We start from the raw sequence: 10,175 nt of genomic DNA, 5'->3' as shown, positions 1-10,175 counted from the left end.
ACTATCCTCTATCCTATCCTATCCTCAATCCCATCCTATCCTCTATCCTATCCTATCGTCTATCTTATCGTATCCTCTATCCCTTCCTATCCTCCATCCTATCCTATCCTCTATGCTATTCTATCCTGTATCCTATCCTATACTCTACCGTATTCCACCATCTATCCTATCCTATAGTCTATCATATCCTATCGTCTATCCTATCCTATCCTCTATCGTATCCTATCCTCTATCCCATCCTATCCTCTATCCTATCCCATCCTCTATCCTATCCTATCCTCTATCATATCCTATCCTCTATCCTATCCTATCCTCTATCTCATCCTATCCTCTATCCTATCCTATCCTCTATCATATCCTATCCTCTATCCTATCCTATCCTCTATCTCATCCTATCCTCTATTCCATCCTATCCTCCATCCTATCCTATCCTCTATCATATCCTATCCTCTATCATATCCTATCCTCTATCCTATCCTATCCTCTATCTCATCCTATCCTCTATTCCATCCTATCCTCCATCCTACCCTATCCTCTATCCTATTCTACCCTCTATCCAATCCTATCCTCTATCCTATCCTATCCTACATTCCATCCTATCCTCCATCCTATCCTATCCTCTATCCTATTCTACCCTCTATCCAATCCTATCCTCTATCCTATCCTATCCTATATCCTATCCTATCCTCTATCCTATCCCATCCTCTATCCTATCCTATCCTCTATCATATCCTATCCTCTATCCTATCCTATCCTCTATCTCATCCTATCCTCTATTCCATCCTATCCTCCATCCTATCCTATCCTCTATCATATCCTATCCTCTATCATATCCTATCCTCTATCCTATCCTATCCTCTATCTCATCCTATCCTCTATTCCATCCTATCCTCCATCCTACCCTATCCTCTATCCTATTCTACCCTCTATCCAATCCTATCCTCTATCCTATCCTATCCTACATTCCATCCTATCCTCCATCCTATCCTATCCTCTATCCTATTCTACCCTCTATCCAATCCTATCCTCTATCCTATCCTATCCTATATCCTATCCTATCCTCTATCCTATCCCATCCTCTATCCTATCCTATCCTCTATCATATCCTATCCTCTATCCTATCCTATCCTCTATCTCATCCTATCCTCTATTCCATCCTATCCTCCATCCTACCCTATCCTCTATCCTATTCTACCCTCTATCCAATCCTATCCTCTATCCTATCCTATCCTACATTCCATCCTATCCTCCATCCTATCCTATCCTCTATCCTATTCTACCCTCTATCCAATCCTATCCTCTATCCTATCCTATCCTATATCCTATCCTATCCTCTATCCTATCCCATCCTCTATCCTATCCTATCCTCTATCATATCCTATCCTCTATCCTATCCTGTCCTCTATCTCATCCTATCCTCTATTCTATCCTATCCTCTATCATATCCTATCCTCTATCCAATCTTATCCTCTATCTCATTCTATCCTCTATTCCATCCTATCCTCCATCCTATCCTATCCTCCATCCTATATTATCCTCTATCTTATCCTATCCTCTATCCCATCCTATCCTCCTTCCTATCCTGTCCTCTATCCTATTCTACCCTCTATCCTATCCCATCCTCTATCCTATCCTATCCTCTATCATATCCTATCCTCTATCTCATCCTATCCTCTATCATATCCTATCATCTAACCTATCCTCTATCATATCCTATCCTCTATCCTATCCTATCGTCTATCTTATCGTATCCTCTATCCCTTCCTATCCTCCATCCTATCCTATCCTCTATGCTATTCTATCCTGTATCCTATCCTATACTCTACCGTATTCTACCATCTATCCTATCCTATCCTCTATCATATCCTATCGTCTATCCTATCCTATCCTCTATCGTATCCTATCCTCTATCCCATCCTATCCTCTATCCTATCCCATCCTCTATCCTATCCTATCCTCTATCATATCCTATCCTCTATCCTATCCTATCCTCTATCTCATCCTATCCTCTATCCTATCCTATCCTCTATCATATCCTATCCTCTATCCTATCCTATCCTCTATCTCATCCTATCCTCTATTCCATCCTATCCTCTATCCCATCCTATCCTCCATCCTATCCTGTCCTCTATCCTATACAATCCTCTATCCTATCGTATCCTCTATCGTATCCTACCATTTATCCTATCCTATCCTCTATCCCATCCTATCCTCTATCCCATCCTATCCTCCATCCTATCCTATCCTCCATCCTATACTATCCTCTATCCTATCCTATCCTCAATCCCATCCTATCCTCTATCCTATCCTATCGTCTATCTTATCGTATCCTCTATCCCTTCCTATCCTCCATCCTATCCTATCCTCTATGCTATTCTATCCTGTATCCTATCCTATACTCTACCGTATTCCACCATCTATCCTATCCTATAGTCTATCATATCCTATCGTCTATCCTATCCTATCCTCTATCGTATCCTATCCTCTATCCCATCCTATCCTCTATCCTATCCCATCCTCTATCCTATCCTATCCTCTATCATATCCTATCCTCTATCCTATCCTATCCTCTATCTCATCCTATCCTCTATCCTATCCTATCCTCTATCATATCCTATCCTCTATCCTATCCTATCCTCTATCTCATCCTATCCTCTATTCCATCCTATCCTCCATCCTATCCTATCCTCTATCATATCCTATCCTCTATCATATCCTATCCTCTATCCTATCCTATCCTCTATCTCATCCTATCCTCTATTCCATCCTATCCTCCATCCTACCCTATCCTCTATCCTATTCTACCCTCTATCCAATCCTATCCTCTATCCTATCCTATCCTACATTCCATCCTATCCTCCATCCTATCCTATCCTCTATCCTATTCTACCCTCTATCCAATCCTATCCTCTATCCTATCCTATCCTATATCCTATCCTATCCTCTATCCTATCCCATCCTCTATCCTATCCTATCCTCTATCATATCCTATCCTCTATCCTATCCTATCCTCTATCTCATCCTATCCTCTATTCCATCCTATCCTCCATCCTACCCTATCCTCTATCCTATTCTACCCTCTATCCAATCCTATCCTCTATCCTATCCTATCCTACATTCCATCCTATCCTCCATCCTATCCTATCCTCTATCCTATTCTACCCTCTATCCAATCCTATCCTCTATCCTATCCTATCCTATATCCTATCCTATCCTCTATCCTATCCCATCCTCTATCCTATCCTATCCTCTATCATATCCTATCCTCTATCCTATCCTGTCCTCTATCTCATCCTATCCTCTATTCTATCCTATCCTCTATCATATCCTATCCTCTATCCAATCTTATCCTCTATCTCATTCTATCCTCTATTCCATCCTATCCTCCATCCTATCCTATCCTCCATCCTATATTATCCTCTATCTTATCCTATCCTCTATCCCATCCTATCCTCCTTCCTATCCTGTCCTCTATCCTATACTATCCTCTATCCTATCCTCTCATCTAACATTTCCTATCCTCTATCCCAACCTATCCTCCATCCTCTCCTATCCTCTATCCTATCCTATCCTCTATCTTATCCTATCCTCTATCCCATCCTATCCTCCATCCTATCCTGTCCTCTATCCTATACAATCCTCTATCCTATCGTATCCTCTATCGTATCCTACCATTTATCCTATCCTATCCTCTATCCCATCCTATCCTCTATCCCATCCTATCCTCCATCCTATCCTATCCTCCATCCTATCCTCTATCCTATCCTCTATCCTATCCTATCCTCAATCCTATTATATCCCCTATACTATCCTATCCTCTACCCTATCCTATCCTCTATCCTATACAATCCACTATCCTATCCTATCCTGTATCCTATCCTATCCTCTATCCTATCCTCTATCCTATCCTCTATCCTATCCTATCCTCTATCCTATCCTATCCTCAATCCTATCCTATCCCCTATCCTATCCTATCCTCTATCCTATCCTATGCTCTATCCTATACAATCCTCTATCCTATCCTATTCCTCTATCCTATGCTATCCTCTATCATATCCTATCCTCTATCCTATCCTATCCTCTATCTCATCCTATCCTCTATCCTATCGTATCCTCTATCATATACTATCCTCTATCCTATCCTATCCTCTATCTCATCCTATCCTCTATTCCATCCTATCCTATCCTCTAACCTATTCTACCCTCTATCCAATCCTATCCTCTATCCTATCCTATTCCTCTATCCTATGCTATCCTCTATCCTATCCTATCCTCTATCCAATCCTATCCTCTATCCTTTCCTATCCTCTATCCTATCCTATCCTCTATCTTATCCTATCCTCTATCCCATCCTATCCTCTATCTTATCCTATCCTCTATCCCATCCTATCCTCCATCCTATCCTCCATCCTATCCTATCCTCTATCGTATCCTATCCTGTATCCTATCCTATCCTCTATCATATCCTACCCTCTATCGCATCCTACCATATATCCGATACTATTCTCTCTCCTATCCTATCCGCTGTCCAATCCTATCCTCTATCCTATCCTATCGTCTATCCTTTCCTATCCTCTATCTCATCCTATCCTCTATTCCATCCGATCCTCCATCCTATCCTATCCTCTATCCTATTCTACCCTCTATCCAATCCTATTCCTCTATCCTATGCTATCCTCTATCATATCCTATCCTCTATCCTATCCTATCCACTATCTCATCCTATCATCTAACCTATCCTCTATCATATCCTATCCTCTATCCTATCCTATCCTCTATCTCATCCTATCCTCTATCCTATCCTATCATCTATCATATCCTATCCTCTATCCTATCCTATCCTTTATCTCATCCTATCCTCTATTCCATCCTATCCTCCATCCTATCCTATCCTCTAACCTATGCTACCCTCTATCCAATCCTATCCTCTATCCTATCCTATCCTATATCCTATCCTATCCTCTATCCTATCCTATCCTCTATCCTATCCTATCCTCTATCTTATCCTATCCTCTATCCCACCCTATCCTCCACCTTATCCTATCCTCTATCCCATCCTATCCTCCATTATAACCTATCCACTATCCCATCCTATCCTCTATGCTATTCTATCCACTATCCCATCCTATACTCTACCGTATTCTACCATCTATCCTATCCTATCCTCTATCATATCCTATCCTCTATCCTATCCTATCCTCTATCTTATCCTATCCTCTATCCCATCCTATCCTCCATCCTATCGTATCCTATCCTATCCTCTATCATATCCTACACTCTATCCTATCCTATCCTCTATCCTATCCTATACTCTCAGCTATCCTATCCTATCCTCTATCGTATCCTACCATCTATCCTATCCTATCCTCTATCCCATGCCATCCTCTATCCCATCCTATCCTCTATCCTATCCCATCCTCTATCCTATCCTATCCTCTATCATATCCTATCCTCTATCCTATCCTATCCTCTATCTCATCCTATCCTCTATTCCATCCTATCCTCCATCCTATCCTATCCTCTATCCTATTCTACCCTCTATCCAATCCTATCCTCTATCCTATCCTATCCTATATCCTATCCTATCCTCTATCCTATCCTATCCTCTATCTCATCCTATCCTCTATCCTATCCCATCCTCTATCCTATCCTATCCTCTATCATATCCTATCCTCTATCCTATCCTATCCTCTATCTCATCCTATCCTCTATCCTATCCTATCCTCTATCTTATCCTATCCTCTATCCCATCCTATCCTCCATCCTATCCTGTCCTCTATCCTATACAATCCTCTATCCTATCGTATCCTCTATCGTATCCTACCATTTATCCTATCCTATCCTCTATCCTATCCTATCCTCTATCCCATCCTATCCTCCATCCTATCCTATCCTCCATCCTATACTATCCTCTATCCTATCCTCTCATCTAACATTTAGTATCCTCTATCTTATCCTATCCTCTATCCCATCCTATCCTCTATCTCATCCTATCCTCTATCCTATCCTATCCTCTATCTTATCCTATCCTCTATCCTATACAATCCACTATCCTATCCTATCCTGTATCCTATCCTATCCTCTATCCTATCCTATCCTCTATCATATCCTATCCTCTATCCTATCCTATCCTCTATCTCATCCTATCCTCTATCCTATCCTATCCTCTATCTTATCCTATCCTCTATCCCATCCTATCCTCCATCCTATCCTGTCCTCTATCCTATACAATCCTCTATCCTATCGTATCCTCTATCGTATCCTACCATTTATCCTATCCTATCCTCTATCCTATCCTATCCTCTATCCTATCCTATCCTCTATCCCATCATATCCTCCATCCTATCCTATCCTCTATCCTATTCTACCCTCTATCCAATCCTATCGTCTATCCTATCCTATCCTATATCCTATCCTATCCTCTATCCTATCCAATCTTCTATCGTATCCTCTATCCTCTCCTCTATCCTATCCTCTATCCTATCCTATCCTCAATCCTATTATATCCCCTATACTATCCTATCCTCTATCCTATCCTATCCTCTATCCTATACAATCCACTATCCTATCCTATCCTGTATCCTATCCTATCCTCTATCCTATCCTCTATCCTATCCTCTATCCTATCCTATCCTCTATCCTATCCTATCCTCAATCCTATCCTATCCCCTATCCTATCCTATCCTCTATCCTATCCTATGCTCTATCCTATACAATCCTCTATCCTATCCTATTCCTCTATCCTATGCTATCCTCTATCATATCCTATCCTCTATCCTATCCTATCCTCTATCTCATCCTATCCTCTATCCTATCGTATCCTCTATCATATACTATCCTCTATCCTATCCTATCCTCTATCTCATCCTATCCTCTATTCCATCCTATCCTATCCTCTAACCTATTCTACCCTCTATCCAGTCCTATCCTCTATCCTATCCTATTCCTCTATCCTATGCTATCCTCTATCCTATCCTATCCTCTATCCAATCCTATCCTCTATCCTTTCCTATCCTCTATCCTATCCTATCCTCTATCTTATCCTATCCTCTATCCCATCCTATCCTCTATCTTATCCTATCCTCTATCCCATCCTATCCTCCATCCTATCCTCCATCCTATCCTATCCTCTATCGTATCCTATCCTGTATCCTATCCTATCCTCTATCATATCCTCTCCTCTATCCTATCCTATCCACTATCTCATCCTATCATCTAACCTATCCTCTATCATATCCTATCCTCTATCCTATCCTATCCTCTATCTCATCCTATCCTCTATCCTATCCTATCATCTATCATATCCTATCCTCTATCCTATCCTATCCTTTATCTCATCCTATCCTCTATTCCATCCTATCCTCCATCCTATCCTATCCTCTAACCTATTCTACCCTCTATCCAATCCTATCCTCTATCCTATCCTATCCTATATCCTATCCTATCCTCTATCCTATCCTATCCTCTATCCTATCCTATCCTCTATCTTATCCTATCCTCTATCCCATCCTATCCTCCACCTTATCCTAACCTCTATCCCATCCTATCCTCCATTATAACCTATCCACTATCCCATCCTATCCTCTATGCTATTCTATCCACTATCCCATCCTATACTCTACCGTATTCTACCATCTATCCTATCCTATCCTCTATCATATCCTATCCTCTATCCTATCCTATCCTCTATCTTATCCTATCCTCTATCCCATCCTATCCTCCATCCTATCCTATCCTCTATCGTATCCTATCCTGTATCCTATCCTATCCTCTATCATATCCTACACTCTATCCTATCCTATCCTCTATCCTATCCTATCCTCTCAGCTATCCTATCCTATCCCCTATCCTATCCTATCCTCTATCCTATCCTATGCTCTATCCTATACAATCCTCTATCCTATCCTATTCCTCTATCCTATGCTATCCTCTATCATATCCTATCCTCTATCCTATCCTATCCTCTATCTCATCCTATCCTCTATCCTCTCGTATCCTCTATCATATACTATCCTCTATCCTATCCTATCCTCTATCTCATCCTATCCTCTATTCCATCCTATCCTATCCTCTAACCTATTCTACCCTCTATCCAATCCTATCCTCTATCCTATCCTATTCCTCTATCCTATGCTATCCTCTATCCTATCCTATCCTCTATCCAATCCTATCCTCTATCCTTTCCTATCCTCTATCCTATCCTATCCTCTATCTTATCCTATCCTCTATCCCATCCAATCATCTATCTTATCCTATCCTCTATCCCATCCTATCCTCCATCCTATCCTCCATCCTATCCTATCCTCTATCGTATCCTATCCTGTATCCTATCCTATCCTCTATCATATCCTACCCTCTATCGCATCCTACCATATATCCGATACTATTCTCTCTCCTATCCTATCCGCTGTCCAATCCTATCCTCTATCCTATCCTATCGTCTATCCTTTCCTATCCTCTATCTCATCCTATCCTCTATTCCATCCGATCCTCCATCCTATCCTATCCTCTATCCTATTCTACCCTCTATCCAATCCTATTCCTCTATCCTATGCTATCCTCTATCATATCCTATCCTCTATCCTATCCTATCCACTATCTCATCCTATCATCTAACCTATCCTCTATCATATCCTATCCTCTATCCTATCCTATCCTCTATCTCATCCTATCCTCTATCCTATCCTATCATCTATCATATCCTATCCTCTATCCTATCCTATCCTTTATCTCATCCTATCCTCTATTCCATCCTATCCTCCATCCTATCCTATCCTCTAACCTATGCTACCCTCTATCCAATCCTATCCTCTATCCTATCCTATCCTATATCCTATCCTATCCTCTATCCTATCCTATCCTCTATCCTATCCTATCCTCTATCTTATCCTATCCTCTATCCCACCCTATCCTCCACCTTATCCTATCCTCTATCCCATCCTATCCTCCATTATAACCTATCCACTATCCCATCCTATCCTCTATGCTATTCTATCCACTATCCCATCCTATACTCTACCGTATTCTACCATCTATCCTATCCTATCCTCTATCATATCCTATCCTCTATCCTATCCTATCCTCTATCTTATCCTATCCTCTATCCCATCCTATCCTCCATCCTATCGTATCCTATCCTATCCTCTATCATATCCTACACTCTATCCTATCCTATCCTCTATCCTATCCTATACTCTCAGCTATCCTATCCTATCCTCTATCGTATCCTACCATCTATCCTATCCTATCCTCTATCCCATGCCATCCTCTATCCCATCCTATCCTCTATCCTATCCCATCCTCTATCCTATCCTATCCTCTATCTCATCCTATCCTCTATCCTATCGTATCCTCTATCATATACTATCCTCTATCCTATCCTATCCTCTATCTCATCCTATCCTCTATTCCATCCTATCCTATCCTCTAACCTATTCTACCCTCTATCCAATCCTATCCTCTATCCTATCCTATTCCTCTATCCTATGCTATCCTCTATCCTATCCTATCCTCTATCCAATCCTATCCTCTATCCTTTCCTATCCTCTATCCTATCCTATCCTCTATCTTATCCTATCCTCTATCCCATCCTATCCTCCATCCTATCCTGTCCTCTATCCTATACAATCCTCTATCCTATCGTATCCTCTATCGTATCCTACCATTTATCCTATCCTATCCTCTATCCTATCCTATCCTCTATCCCATCCTATCCTCCATCCTATCCTATCCTCCATCCTATACTATCCTCTATCCTATCCTCTCATCTAACATTTAGTATCCTCTATCTTATCCTATCCTCTATCCCATCCTATCCTCTATCTCATCCTATCCTCTATCCTATCCTATCCTCTATCTTATCCTATCCTCTATCCTATACAATCCACTATCCTATCCTATCCTGTATCCTATCCTATCCTCTATCCTATCCTATCCTCTATCATATCCTATCCTCTATCCTATCCTATCCTCTATCTCATCCTATCCTCTATCCTATCCTATCCTCTATCTTATCCTATCCTCTATCCCATCCTATCCTCCATCCTATCCTGTCCTCTATCCTATACAATCCTCTATCCTATCGTATCCTCTATCGTATCCTACCATTTATCCTATCCTATCCTCTATCCTATCCTATCCTCTATCCTATCCTATCCTCTATCCCATCATATCCT

This window comes from Halictus rubicundus, unplaced genomic scaffold (genome assembly GCF_050948215.1).
Source record: "Halictus rubicundus isolate RS-2024b unplaced genomic scaffold, iyHalRubi1_principal scaffold0033, whole genome shotgun sequence".
In the NCBI taxonomy this organism is placed as follows: domain Eukaryota; kingdom Metazoa; phylum Arthropoda; class Insecta; order Hymenoptera; family Halictidae; genus Halictus; species Halictus rubicundus.
The sequence above is the reverse complement of the archived record's forward strand: the minus strand, read 5'-3'. Positions refer to the sequence as shown.